Below are 14748 nucleotides of genomic sequence, written 5' to 3' on the forward strand. Positions count from 1 at the left end.
AAACTATTGGTAAATCATAACAGATTACTTTTCTTTTCTCAAATATGGAGTTGCAAGTGTTTTAAATAATAAGAACCATACTTAGAATTATAAAAGGAAAACCATTGAAAATTTGTGACACACAAGCTGTTTTCTAAAACAAATAAGATTTAAATTTAAAAAATATGATTACATTAATCACCTTATTGATTTATACAAATTACATATTTAATTACCCATATACTTAAACAAATTAAAACAGTTATTTTAAATGGCGGCTAGGTTTATTGTCAGTGGTTATTGGCCACAATTTGCATTTTTAAAATAGGGGTATTTTGCATTGTGCAATGAAAAAATCTTTCTTGTCCAAAAACAGTGTTTGATGTTGTCGGAGGATAAAAAAAAAGGATCATCTTCAGAGGCTTTGCTTGTTGAGGCCCTGCGTATTTATAATAAAAATGTCATAATGAGATAAATATAATCTTAATATGTAATATTTTAACTAGAGTATATATTGTATTAACATTTTAAAACTTATGTATTAAAAGTGATTTAATGATTTATATTCATGATAATACTGCGAATAATTGGTTAATAGTTTGATTGCAGTATTAGGGTTTGACACTATATAAATTAATGTTATTACCATATGTTTTTTGATTAAGTTTGGTAATTTAGATTACTTTAGTTATGTGATATTGAGTTGTAAATACCTTTCGAAAGTTAAAATGCATTTCTTACATTAAATACTCCGCGATTTTCCTAGACAGTAGTTTAAACTTGTGATAACCTGAAGAATTGTTACAGTATCATCTATAAGACATTGATGGCAATTCTGTTCAGTTAGACCAATCTGTTGGAGTAAATTAATAAGACAAAGTATGTGTAGTTTGTATCACTTTTGTTTGACTGTTTAGATTCCATCTGTAGAAAATAACCTGTGTAATAATTAGTTTTAGCTAGACTAAAACATATTTCATAACTCAAAACTTTTTTACGCAATTTAATTTTAGGCTCGAAAGTGAGAAAATAATCCTCGTTTAAAGATATAATCAATATACATCTAACTGAATTTTGGTGATTTTATGTTAAAGACTTGTTGTTGAAGTATTTTTTAGTATTGTATAATTTTGTAGTAAGTCTAAGTAAAACTAAAATATATGGTAGCATACACCTGACTTACAAATTTACTCAAAATTTTCTTTGAGCTCCTGACTTTAAAATGATATTGAGTAACCATTATGTTGTTAGTGTACCAGATATACTCATGGCACGTATATTCAAGATTTGGCTGCAAATGGACTGGTTGTTCAAGTTATTATACAGAAAAGAGTTAAAGTTGATTTTTGAAAAGTTGAAAATCTCTTGGATACAGTGAATAAGGTTAGTGGTACAGTATTGTGTTTTTAACACTAAAAAAAACTTAGCATAAATAGTTAAATATTTAGACATACAAATATATTAAACTATAAAATATGAATTAATTAAAATTTCTCCGTCGCGTGTGAAAGTTTTGAAATGTGAGGACCACAACTTTTTTAAGTCATCCATAACAATATTGCATGGAAAATTTATGAAGTTGACTAAGCTCAAGACACACCTTGAAAAATATAACTAATAACCATACCAATTATGTCTGTAAGGAGCAATAGGATAGCAATGTAATGTCAGTATTATTCACTTTCTGGGACTAGACTGTGTATTAAGTATTTTTTGTTGTATCACCAAATATAAACAAAAAAGGATACAGCGTAAACGTTTCGATCACACATTAAATTTAAAAATTAAGCGCCTGTAACCCAAAGTCCACATCGGTATACATGTATACAAGCCCTATCATAATTAAGCATGATGAGATTAGTGTTTTGAGAGTGAGGATATTAATACTTTGTGCCGAGGTAAAACTGTGAGCTATATCTGAGAGTAGGGCAGAGAGAAAATAATTTTTATATTAAGATTTATATTAATTATCTTTATGCCGTAAAAATGCAACATTATACAATTAATGCACTGCGCTAATCTGACCCTGAAGTTTCGTTCACCTTTTTCCAGCATTAGTGACCGGAATATTAGCGATAAACTTGAATAATGTTGTTACTCAGCTAAGCCAGGGTCATGGGACGATCATTAAAAATCTGTTATTTGAAATAGCTCCTATAAAAATAGCTCCCCAAGGGGATAAATCAGACAGCGGTGCTGTCCAACGGAGAATAAAATAATTATAGTGGTAAGATGTTTCGGGAAGATTTTTGCCGCTATAGACAAGCTTGCTGTTTCTCCATCCTGCTAGAACAAGATTTCTCCTTACATTCACCCCATGGAAAAGTCAGCAAGAAAATCTCTTAAATTATAGTCTTAATCCTCCAAAACCACCAGTTCGTTTTATGAAAAAATAACGATGGTATAATAATATTTTCTACACCAATTATGTGAAGTTCCTTACCATGGAACAATAGAATGACTGCCAGAAACACAACCACAACGGCGCAATATTGGAACGGGTATGGGAAATTCCCATTTGCATATCGATTATTGAACGTCCGTTTGTAAAAGTATGCTTCAACAGCAAACGCGTACTCTACCTATAAATAAGAGAAAATTGTTTTTAATAAATTAGAAGGTTACCGCATAGGGAGTCTACGTGAAGACTACCTGATAAATAAAAAAAACAAACATTTTACGACTATAGCCTTCAGCGGAGCCAGCCTCTTATCATACAACACAGAAAGAAACCATTTACAAGCACTTTAAGCTCCTCTACTAAAATAAGACCATATAAAACTGTTCTAAAACTTAAAATTGCGTAGTACATAAACACATGTATAAAAAAACTTTGATCAGAGCTAAAAAGAGAATAAATTAATAAAGATAGTAGAAAAATAGCAATTTAAAATAACTTGCTTTGCTTTCTGCCATATTAGTTGCAGTTTATTTAAAAAGTGTATCCTTGATAAAAATAGCAATAATATTATCTGACGCTATTAAAAGAAACAGTAATTGTGTTTTAAATGTAAATAAAATTAAATAAATCATTTGATAAAAGGAATATTTTTGAATTCATCTGATTTCTAGAGGCTTTCAAATTACATACATAAAATATTTCTTTAAATTACATAATATAGACTAAATTGCTATGACTATATAAAAAACACCCTGGTTGTTTTTTCTGCGTTTTTTTATTATTTTGTTGTAATAATTAGAATAACATTTACCTATTATTATTTAGCATAACATATAATAAATAATAAAAAGTTCTTCAACTAACTCCCCACCTGTGTTACCAAGACATGCTTTAATATCTACTTAAAACCCTATCCATTGAAATAATTCATAAAAATCTTCCTTACACAGTATCGATTGTGCCTAACCATAATCTTTCTTAGTCTTGAAAATATGGAGCAGACGGTCACAGAAGCAATGCATATTCTATTGCATCTCAGTTATATAGTGAACATTAAAAATTTGTGCCCGTCAGCCAAGTTTCGTAGTCGAAGGTTAATAAGCTCAGATCTGGTTTTGATAAACCACGAAATAACTTCGATGCTATTGTTATCGGTCAGGAAAGCCCTATCGTTATCAAGTTGGATATCAAGTGTAAACATACTGTACTCCACCTATATATACTCTATGAAACTAGATTAAACTGAGTGGATCAACACTCTTACGAGCCGCTCTCATGCAATGAGTATGTTCCTACACCCCATTTTCCTTCCCCACAACAGCAGACGCTTCACGACACCCAATTCAAATAAGCAAATTCCTCTGCCCTAAGGACAAATATCTTTTCAAGTGCTGACATTGCATTATATTTAAAATTTTAAGGAAAGCACCTTTCCCCTTGCCATAGCTGGGCACTTTATAAGAAATAAATAAACGAAATGATAGAATATGTACAGATTATACATTTTCACAACACATTTAAAACATGTATTTTCTTGCAGAGAGTGAAGGCTGAAGGCGAAATTCGAACTAGAGTTCCAGAGTCAGATGAAATTAGTAAACGTAAGTTATTTGTTAGTAGTAAACTATATTTATTATACGCTTAATAGTTGTATTAGGGTTAATGTCAAGTATCAACAGATTATTAAATCATTATAGTTCTATCAACAGCTGATTTCGGTGTTGTTTGTTGGTTATAATTTATTATTTAAAATATTAATCTTCTTGATTTTGCAATATAATTTATATGAAGAGTAAGCGGCAACAGATAACATAATATGATTGAAAAAAAAACCTACATAAACGTTTTGATCTACATATTTCAACTAAAAAAAGAAGTCCTTTTTGTGAAATTAGCTCAAATTAAAGGTATAATATACGAGATCGACCCGCACGAGGAAAATATTGTTAAATGGCACCAATTAATTCTGCTAAGTTTTTGATATCAAACATTTTAGAATTAAAATAAATTGATACGAAGGGCAGTTTTCAGAAAAATAAGTTGACAGCCTATTTTATTTTCAATATACATTGCTATTTATTACTTATGAAGGAAACAGGATTTTTCCGGACATTTGCCATCGTTTAAGTGAAACAAGAAAACAGTAACACTACGTTTCGAGATCTGCAATCTGATCTCTTCCGTCAGGTAAAGAACTAACCTAATACATAATTACAAACTAGGTTAAAATAAACAAATTCTTACTAAAAGCGTTGTGGCACGCCTGAGTTCAGGAATCACAACCTACATGTTGTATGTCAACTTCACTAACACTAAAAGACATGCACTTAATAAAAAAACTATACAAAACACCAATCATTAAACTAAACTACGGAATACAGGTCACAATATGTCTTCACTCGTCTACTAACCATTTACGACTGACCAGAGGGGGTAGCCAATGGTAATCGTGACGGCCGGCTAAAACAAGATGGCGGAAATACAAGGGAAGGGAACAGGAATGGGCCCTTTCGTTATTATTGGTTCATGCGAGATGAACTTCTTAAAACCATATTGTTGACTCCGCATTGGTTTATTGCAAATATCCGATCCGTTTGATACTTTTGGTATTCTCTTTAGTTCATTTTTTAGAATTGGCAACCAAAGCGTGCCTAATCTCGACGACTGATGGTTGACTGATTGGTTGGTCTGCCAATTTAATGTATGTTGCCTCAATTAATTTCCTTTTGAAGAAATGTGGTTCCCGATGTATTATGTGGGCTTCATCCCCAATTCATATGATGGTCTTCGGACCAACAATGGTGGTGCAATTTTTTGACTTTTCTGTCTGTGAAACCCTTTCTCGTGTTTTCTTTCTTTGTGTTCTTTTATCCTTATGTTTAGTGGTCTTTTTGTCTCGCCTATGTATTCCCCCTATTGCAGCTACATTTTATACTGTAAACACAGTTTTTTTGGAATCCTGTGTGCCATTTTTTTGGTTTTGTTTTTACGAGACTTTTGTCTAAGAGGTGTTGTGTGTTTTAAACGCGGTTCTAATGTTGTACTTTCTTTCTACCTACCTACTCTTCTAATTTTCTCCGATAATCCCGGCACATAAGGGATTTGACATAAACGCAAATTTATCACAATTCTGTTTTTCTGACTCAGGAATGATTCTTCTGGTTCGTTTGCACTTATTAATTACTAATTGAGGGTATCCATTGCTTCTGAGATCCGATTCAATTTTCTTAAATTCTTCTTTTAGTCCCATCTTTTATCTGAGCACAAGCTCTTTGCTCTATCAAACAACGAGTAGGCTACTCCTTCTTTGACAGATTTTTTGATGGTTGGATTGATAATTTAAATATTTTCCTGTGTGTGTTATCTTTCGAAAAAACAGTTGTCTTAAGGACATCCCTATCTCTTAATACACACACATCCAAAAAGGGAAGCTTGTTTTGGACTTCCACTTCCATTGTGAGGGCGGATGGAAGGAGAAATACTATTAATGTGATTCAAAAAATTATTTAATTCAATGTCTCCATGAGAAAAAATAACAAAGGTATCATCCACATACCTCCACCAAATCTTCGGTTTGAACTGAGCTGAAGCCAAAGCTTTTCGCTCGAATTCCTCCATAAAGATATTGGCGAAAATAGGAGACAGTGGAGAACCCATTGCCATCCCCATCATCTTGACGGTAAATTTTACCCTCTAACTCAAAATAATTGCATTAAGTGCATAGTTCTAAACAGTTTCCATAATTACTGGCACGGGAAGTTTTAGTTCTATCCTTTTAATGTTTTGGTCTTCTTTGAGACGTGATTTAATAATTCCGAGAGTTTCTGGAACTGGTACATTTGTAAATAGACTTTCGACATCAAAACATACCAGTTTGTCAGGTTTCAGTCAACTTTAGGGATTTTGACTTCTCTACGAAATCCCTGGAATTTTTGATGAAAGAGTCAGTTTTTCCTACCAAATGGTGTGTTAAGATGTCCAAGAGGACTTTAGACAATTCCCTGCAAGGTGAATCACTGAGAACTAATGATGGGCCGGAGAGGGATGGTAGGTTTGTGGATTTTGGGAAGGCCATACATATGGGGGATTTTGGAGTGGTGAGGAGTTAATTTAGATCTAAATTTTATCTGAAAAAAATTCTTTATGTTTTCTTAAGGTGTTTGCTACTTTGCGTTCAAATGAATCAGTCGGGTCTTTTATTTAAAACTGTATAATTTTGCCAGTATTTAAAGTTTCCGCAATCTTTTCTTTATACGCTACTGAGTCAAGTACCACAGTAGCGTTGCCTTTGTCGGCAGGTAAGATTTTGACCGTGTCATTCTTTCCCAAGGATCGACCTGGCCTTTTTCTCCTCTATTGTTAAATTGGGTTTTGTGGGAGGAATTTTTCTGAGTAAAAGACTGGCCTCGCAGCCACAGGCGTGCCACAAACGCTTTAGTAAGATTTGTTTATTTTAACCTAGTTTGTAATTATGTATTAGGTTAGTTCTTTACCTGAAGAAGAGATCAGATTGCAGATCTCGAAACGTAGTTGTTACTGTTTTCTTGTTTCACTTAACGATGGCAAATGTCCGGAAAAATCCTGTTTCCTTCACAATCCTTCCAATCGTCAAAAATAACCTTCAAACAAAGTAATTTTATTACTCTTTGTACGTACCCGAAGGTGAAGAAGGAGCTTCATTAGTAAGCACGAATGAAAAAATATATTTAATATAAGGGTATGCATATTAATTAGTCATACTTTTTAGTTTTCTTTTCAAGAGAAAAGAATCAAATAGAAAACGTTGTATGTAGCCTAATTAATTCCAATTGATCAAACAGCTATTTTTTCTTTCAGGGATGTCTGGATTAACGCTAATGAATGTAATTTGTGGACAATCTATACCGGTTATAAACAGAAGATCATAATTGGAGAGACGAAGTCATGACATTATTAGCAACCGTAAGTAGAATAAATAATATAATTTTCGTACCCACTGATTGGTTTGTTGGTAGATAAAACAAATATGACTAGATTCAATCCTATCCATTGAATATCCAGAGCAGTTTAAACTTTTTTACATCAAAGGAACATGATAACTTCTATTATAACAGTAGCAGTTACCTTTGGCTTAACACGCTATTAGATTTTGAATAACAAGTACGTAATAGGCATAAACGTTTTAAATGGATTAATAAAGAATCCGGAAATAAGATATAATTACTGAAAAATATTCTAATCTCTTGATCTATTTCAGAATAACTTACCTCTTAAACTCAACGATCAATGTTTTCGGTTTTGAAGTCGAATAGTGAAATAGTTTTATAAGTACCAGCAAAATACACAATGTTCGATGGAACATACCATAGTATTTTACTTGATCATATGGCAGCTCTTTTCTTCCACTATTTTATGCCAAACTTAGGACTTACATTTTGCAACTCGTATAATATTATTTTCAATTGCAAGTAGATATTTATGAGGTATTTATTATATAAGTGTTAATGTTAAGATGTTGAAAAGTAAAAAATATTCCACTTTCTCTTATTCCAAGTTTAGCGCGTGAACAAGCATTTCTGATTCAAAATACATTTTATTTCAAACGCCATTGCAGAAAATAGTTTAATTACAAATTGTCCACTTTCGATTCTTGCAAACTTCTTCCAGTCTGAATAATTCTCTGAGCCAAAGTAGAGTTTGACTGATGATGCAATAAAAAACTGAGAGGTCTTTTGAAATTGCAGCCTGTCCAGCTCTGTGGTTATTTAAAAATATTTAAGTTACTCTGTCCCAGAACGTAAAATATTCATGTAACATCCAAAATCAGGCACGAACACACACACACACACACACACACACACAGACAGACAAGCGCGCGCGTGAGCGAGAGAGAGATTTACTTTCCGTAGATAACCTAATAGAACCATTTGTGACGATGGTTTGGTAAGGAAATACTACACTTAAGTTTAAACAAGCACAAAATTATCTTTTTAATTCCTCGTCAATTAGGTAGAGACTACCCTTCTTATTTACAAAAAAGTACCGTAAAGCTATACAAAATGGGAAACATACTTATTTTAAGATAAAAAAGTTGTTAGTCTGTAAAAAACTTCACTTGCACATTCCATGTTGTTATTTATAAATAACAGCTGATATTACACTCTAATATTAGTGTAATGGTCAAATTTTTGTATTATAGGTGATCTAATGTATAAAATATCTTATGTTAATTCGAAAAGCACTAAAGAGGAAATCTTAAAACCAAATTACTTCAATATTGTCAGTGATTGTTTTATTTTAGCGTCTAATAATTTGAAGTAAAAGGCAGGTTTTGCATTCAGTACCATTATTTTTAATCCAATGAAATTTTCATACGACTAGATTTGTTGAATATTCCGTAGTTTCTTATATCAAACCCTGTTTATTACGAAATATTGATGGAAGAAATAATTTAGTTACTCCTTTTCCAAATCATCTTTCTAGGAATAGTAAATCCACATAAGCTTATAACCATTCCTATACTGCAGGTCTTCTCACCCTTGTTGAAACATCATAGTTCTATACCTTTTAATTAGGATGTTTTAAAGAAATGGAATTGGATCATAGGTATATTACAAATTCAATCTGGACCTTATTGCAATGTTGTGAACTTACTTAAAATCAACAATTAAAAACTGCTCTATATAGATTCTGTAGATAGATACAGATGTATTATAGCAATATAATTTGGTACGTCCACCATTATATATTTTTAGTCAGTAAGTAATTACCTGTTACAGGAGGCATATATTTCACAGCCTCCCTCTTGTATTTATCCTAAATGAACAATAACATCAACCATGTTGCTTAATATTTAATATCGTATTGTTCTGTTCCAGGGAACAGATACTATTGTTGGCTCATTGTCTTTTCTACTTGTCACCCTAGGAAATTACCCAGAAGTCCAGGTAATGTTTAAAAATATGGTATTTTGTCCTAGATTACTGATTTTGCGAAATAAAATGTGTCGATAAACGTTTAAAACAATGTTTAATATACAAATATTTACTTGCACACACACACACACACACACACACACACACACACACACACACACACACACACACACACACACACACACACACACACACACACACACACTAATTTGCAGAGGTATATATGTAAAATTGTCCTTAATTGTGATTTTATCTAAAGCTTTTAAGAAAACACCGTCCTAACATACTGTAAAAAAATTTTACGTACCTGTCCTAATTTGAATGCAGTATAAGCACTGGTGCCGAAAACCGGTTTTCAATCGTACCAGTGGGCCTCCAGAAACTCATCAACTGAGTGGAATGCCTTAGACAACCATTATCCGTTTCAGACTATCTTTTAACTGGCTGATTTTGGTGATATTTTCAGTACACTCTGGATTTCGGTTGATTAATTTGACACCAGTCTGCAATGGCAGCCTTTAAAAGGCTACCGTTCTTTGCTGTTACGTTCTGCAATTGTCCCTGCCCCTAGTCTCATGGTGATGGAAGTGTCTCGCTTGTGCCATACCACACTTCGACCAGAAATAGATTGTCACCTGAAAGATGTAATAAAGACAAGGCAAAGTCATTAACTCGAGCTCTCTGATGACACGAAATGCTTCTCTAAATTTTACTTTTCGTAATACTCTGATAGCTTTCTTCTGGAGCCTAAACAATCTGCCTAATTTATATTTAGCACAAATCTCTCAAACTGCAATTCCATAAGAAAGGTCTGGGTAAATAAGCCCATAATAGGCTATTCTTAATACATCAGCTAAGCAATATTTGGCAAGGTAACTCAAGGCGTAAAATCCCGATGTAACCCTGCTACAGACTTTTGGAATTTGGTCGTTCCAGGCAAGACCGCGATCAAGGATCAGTCCTAGGAACATTGTGGATTCTGTTTCTTCCAGGATGATCTGATCAATCATTACCGCTGGTCGAATAATAATCTCCTTTTGTTTCAAACAAAAATTTAAGTATCTAGATTTTGAACTATTTGTTCCAAGATTCATATAAGAAAATCCATGAATGCAAGTATTTAAATCAAAAAAAGTTTTAATTTAAATTTCTTCCTTTGATTTTGCTTGAAAACATCGGATCATCATCTGCATAACGAATCATCTTTTTATTCTGAATCAATCATTTCAGTTGTAAATTAAAGATTGATTCGCCTTCAGTGTCAGTCTCTAAAGTTCTGGCAAATAGCAATGCTTCGTGAATTTCTTCTCCATAATAAATTGGACATATGCCAATAATAATGCTTCATTACCGGGTAACGTTAACTCGTCAAGTTGTAATAGAAAAATGAGTTTTTGCAGATGATCGCACGAAAAACTTTCGATATCAGAGCTCATTTCATCAATGCGTCTTTGAACAGTATTTTTACTTAATGGAATTCTTTTTAGTACGTCAAATGGAGATTTGTGCAAAAAAAGGTTTTAAAACCTCTACAACAGCGGGTAAAATTAATTGTTCTCTCCGATAGTGTGCAGTTTTTCATATTTTGCTATAAATAATGAGATATTGTAAGATGCCCGCAAGCCATCATCGTTACTTTGAGATGTTTGAAGCGAACATACTGTGCATGGTGGGGTCTCTTTTTCATATTTTCCCTTCCATGTTTAAAAATATTTTAAATATTTATCTATTTTATAAGTATGACACCTTTTTAGATGATCTTCGAGCTTTTATGGTTTCATAGAGTCATTGCCTCAAAACTTTGTTGCATAATAGGCACATGGGCAATTGTTTGTCTGCCTCTGATGGAACAAAACCATATTTCAAATAATCGACACTATAATTTTCATTTTTCTTCTTTGCTGTAGCCATGTTTCGTGTCAGTTACCTTACCTGTAAAAAAAAATGTTTTAGTAACTAAGTTTTTTTTCTCAATATAGGTATCACAACCGCAGCCTTTGTCAGCACACGGAAGTAGATTTACGGCTTGGAAAGGGGCCAACTAATAAAACCGCTACGACAAATACAGATGTTTTTAACAAAACGGTATCAATTTTAAAGTACCCTAATTTTTTAATTGTACACATAAAAATTGGTTGTACTCAGTGTCGAATACTGATCATATTTGTGTAGGAAAAAAAATAAAAGTTTAAATCCCAAAATTTTCCATAAAAACGATAACTAACATTTCATCAAATCAATAAGTTCACGTTCTCCGTGTATTTGCATATTTTTTGTCTGCGGCTTCATTGTTAAAACTAAATAAATGTTACTATTAACGAAATTTACTGTTTTTATAAAATTAGTAGTTATTTGCAAGAAAAAATTACAAAATTAATTGCTATTGCTTTATTCGGGCCTTTTTAGAGAGGCAGTGCTTCTTCTCTCGCGAAAAAAAAACAATTGAATAAAACGTGCTGTGTTTTATCTTCAAATCGAAAGAGGACAATTAACATATCTGTAAGTTCCTAAGTTACCTTTCTATACAAGCAGTTGTGATTAACCGACTAGTACACGTAAAAAAAAATACTCAAGTACTATAACAAAAAAAGGTAGGGCCTATGTACTTACTTTTCTCCGGCACTAGCAAACACTGATATAAATTTTTCCTCACACCTATTTTTCGAAATTCCGGAAACAAATGAATTAGTTTTGCCTTTGGCATCAAGTATTTATAGAGGTGATCAAGTTTCATGCCTGAACAAGCATTAAGCATTGTCCGGGCGGATAGCGCTTTTGCAAGTCTGTACATGTACACGACATTGTATACGTAATATCGAAGTTTTGGCAAGTAACAGTCGCTTGCCTTATTAACATATTATCTGCTTAGTTAGGTGCTTATAAAAATATAGGTAGGCCCTTATTAAAAATTATGCTTGCATTTTTGCTCTTTACTATAATGTTTCGTGGAACCCCCATTTAACATCTTAATGGACCACCATTTTTTGTTCACGCCTACGTATACCTCCAGCAAGTCTCCCGTGGACTCCTGGGGGTCCACCTGGACCACTTTAGGAATCACTGTTTTTATATTGAAACGTTTATAACCTCGACAGGAGCAGTAATGCATATGTTACATCATCCGATCAATCGCATCTTATTTTATCCCATTCTTATCTTTTTCTGACATGTTGGTTTCACATATTCTCCTTGCATAAAGGAGTTTTTAAGTCCTTTAACAGCTCAAAGTTATTGCAATTCCTATGGTGTGGATTGTAATTCCATTTAAAAGAGGTAAATTTATTTTCCCTGGTGCTGTTCCAGGATCATCAAATTATTGTACTCACTCATAATCAGGTTCTAGGGTAGGACTAGTTACAGGTGAAAAGTGTTAAAGCTGGAAAAACTTTTATGTTGACAAAGTAACAGCCAAATAAAACGTCTAACTTTTAAAACAAGGAATAAACAAGCAATAATTTGTTTGTCTCATGAACATATGTAGCACAAGCAGATCAACCAATAAAATAAATATAAATTCACTGTACTATGTAGTTTTGGTCTAGATGTTATATAACCAAATTCAAATTTTCTTAGAAATATTCAAAAATAGATCAAATTTATCATTCTTTCTTGTCTTGAAGATCCTTTTCAAGTCCTCCCTGCTGTAAATTATAAACTGTTTTCAGTCAAGAGGCAAATGTGGTCCATTAAAGGCAATCTATCATGTATTTTTATAAATATAGTTATTTAAAACTTATGATTCATATTTTTATTAATTGCATTATTTATTTATGTATAAATCTGCGTTCAGGATAAGATAATAGAGGAGATCCAGGGAGTGATGGGAGATATGGACCGTGACGTCCACCGTTACTGACGTTAACGCCATGACGTACCTGAACCAGGTAATCCTGGAGAGCATCAGATTGCACGGTAGCGTTTTCTGCAATATCGAGGAAAGCAACGAAGGAAATTAAGTTATGTAAGTGGAACTATAGTGAATAGAATTATACATATTATACAGTATATACATACAAAAGTCAAAGTAAACAGAATAATCAACAAATTAACTATTGCTATATGAGAATAAATAGGAAATTTAATTATTCTATTTGAAAAATGTACAATATATTTCTTTCTTTAAATTGTAAAATAATACCATGTTTATATATTAAATGTACATTATGATCTATAGCCGAGTGCACACTACCCGCTGGAAGTCGAATAGTATTGGTGCTCCCTAACCATGGGTTATGACAAAAGAACGGTTTCCTGACCCTGAACAGTTCCTACCTGAACGGTTCTCTCCAGAAAAAACAAAAAGAACGACACAACTACTCTTTCCTGCCATTCGGCGGTGGTCCCCGCAACTGTATAGGTACGCTGCCATTGGTTATATTTTAACAACACACTTTAGTAGTTTAAAGTTTATACTGTTATATCCATTTCAATTAAGTTTCAAAGCTTTATCTCATCGGCCTTTAAGGCTGAAAATCACCCGAATAACTGTAATGTGATAACAATTTTTGAAAAGATTTAAGATTCTTTACAAATTATTCTAAATTAATCTAGAATTATGAATATAATTTTTTGTATATTTTTTTTAAAATTTAGAATTAAATTATTCTACTCTTTAACTTCACCCCTCCACTCTTTTAAATCCCTACTATTTAGAAATTTCAGATTTAAGGTATGCCGATAATGGTAATAGCAGTTTCCTCTCTTTCTAACTGTACTTCTCAAAAACTCCAATACTTATAACGAAGTTTTCTCGAGTGAGGATTTTTGAACTTACGTCTCTCTGAAAGCCTACGAGTCTTTCGGTTGTAGTCTAACAGAATATTGTACTCAATAGTGCCTCTCTTGAAACCAGGTCCATGGCTTGCCACCCTGGAAATATTAAACCCTTAAAAGCTTTAGTGTATTTACTTAACACATTGAGTTAATCCGTAAAGTTTAAATAAAAAATCTAAAAAGATGTATTTTAAATAATATAATGAACCGGTAATTGAGCAGTTGAAATTTTCAAAGTTAAAAAACTAAGGTACGGGAATGGAAACAATTAATTTTGAAAACATTTGCATTGATTTGAATTGAATTTAGTGATAAGTGAATACCTTGAACCAAGCAAGTGCAGGACATTGATATTTTAGAAGGAATGCAGAGTCTCACCATTAAGAATTACTTAAGTATATACTAAGGTGATAATGGCTTATTTCGCGTAACGTGTTCAACGATTCACAAGAAGATTATGAGGTAGAGATACCCCAATTGGCATATTTTATATCAGGAATGTTTAAAATACAGTTTCAAAATAAGATTACTGCTACTCACTTGTAGAGTTAAAAAAATATATCCCCCGATATCTTTAAATATAAAAAACCATACTACATCCAAAGAAAGTAACGTAGCACCTTAAAGTTTGACTAATATATAAATAATTTGTAGTTATTTGCCCAATGAAAAGAAATATAA

The 14748-nt window shown here is 32.6% G+C and overlaps 2 long non-coding RNA genes across 2 annotated transcripts; both read left to right on the plus strand.

Moving 5' to 3' along the window:
- The first annotated feature begins 1335 nt into the window (after nucleotides 1–1335).
- Nucleotides 1336–7252, plus strand: LOC124373582. The gene is made up of 3 exons (XR_006923451.1): nucleotides 1336–1362; nucleotides 3921–3981; nucleotides 7217–7252. It is a non-coding gene; the product is annotated as an uncharacterized LOC124373582 (long non-coding RNA).
- An 11-nt stretch (nucleotides 7253–7263) lies between these two features.
- LOC124373583 lies at nucleotides 7264–13139 on the plus strand. The gene is made up of 3 exons (XR_006923452.1): nucleotides 7264–7321; nucleotides 9238–9306; nucleotides 13085–13139. It is a non-coding gene; the product is annotated as an uncharacterized LOC124373583 (long non-coding RNA).
- The last annotated feature ends 1609 nt before the right edge of the window (nucleotides 13140–14748 follow it).

Source organism: Homalodisca vitripennis, unplaced genomic scaffold (assembly GCF_021130785.1).
Source record: "Homalodisca vitripennis isolate AUS2020 unplaced genomic scaffold, UT_GWSS_2.1 ScUCBcl_5940;HRSCAF=12918, whole genome shotgun sequence".
Lineage (NCBI taxonomy): Eukaryota > Metazoa > Arthropoda > Insecta > Hemiptera > Cicadellidae > Homalodisca > Homalodisca vitripennis.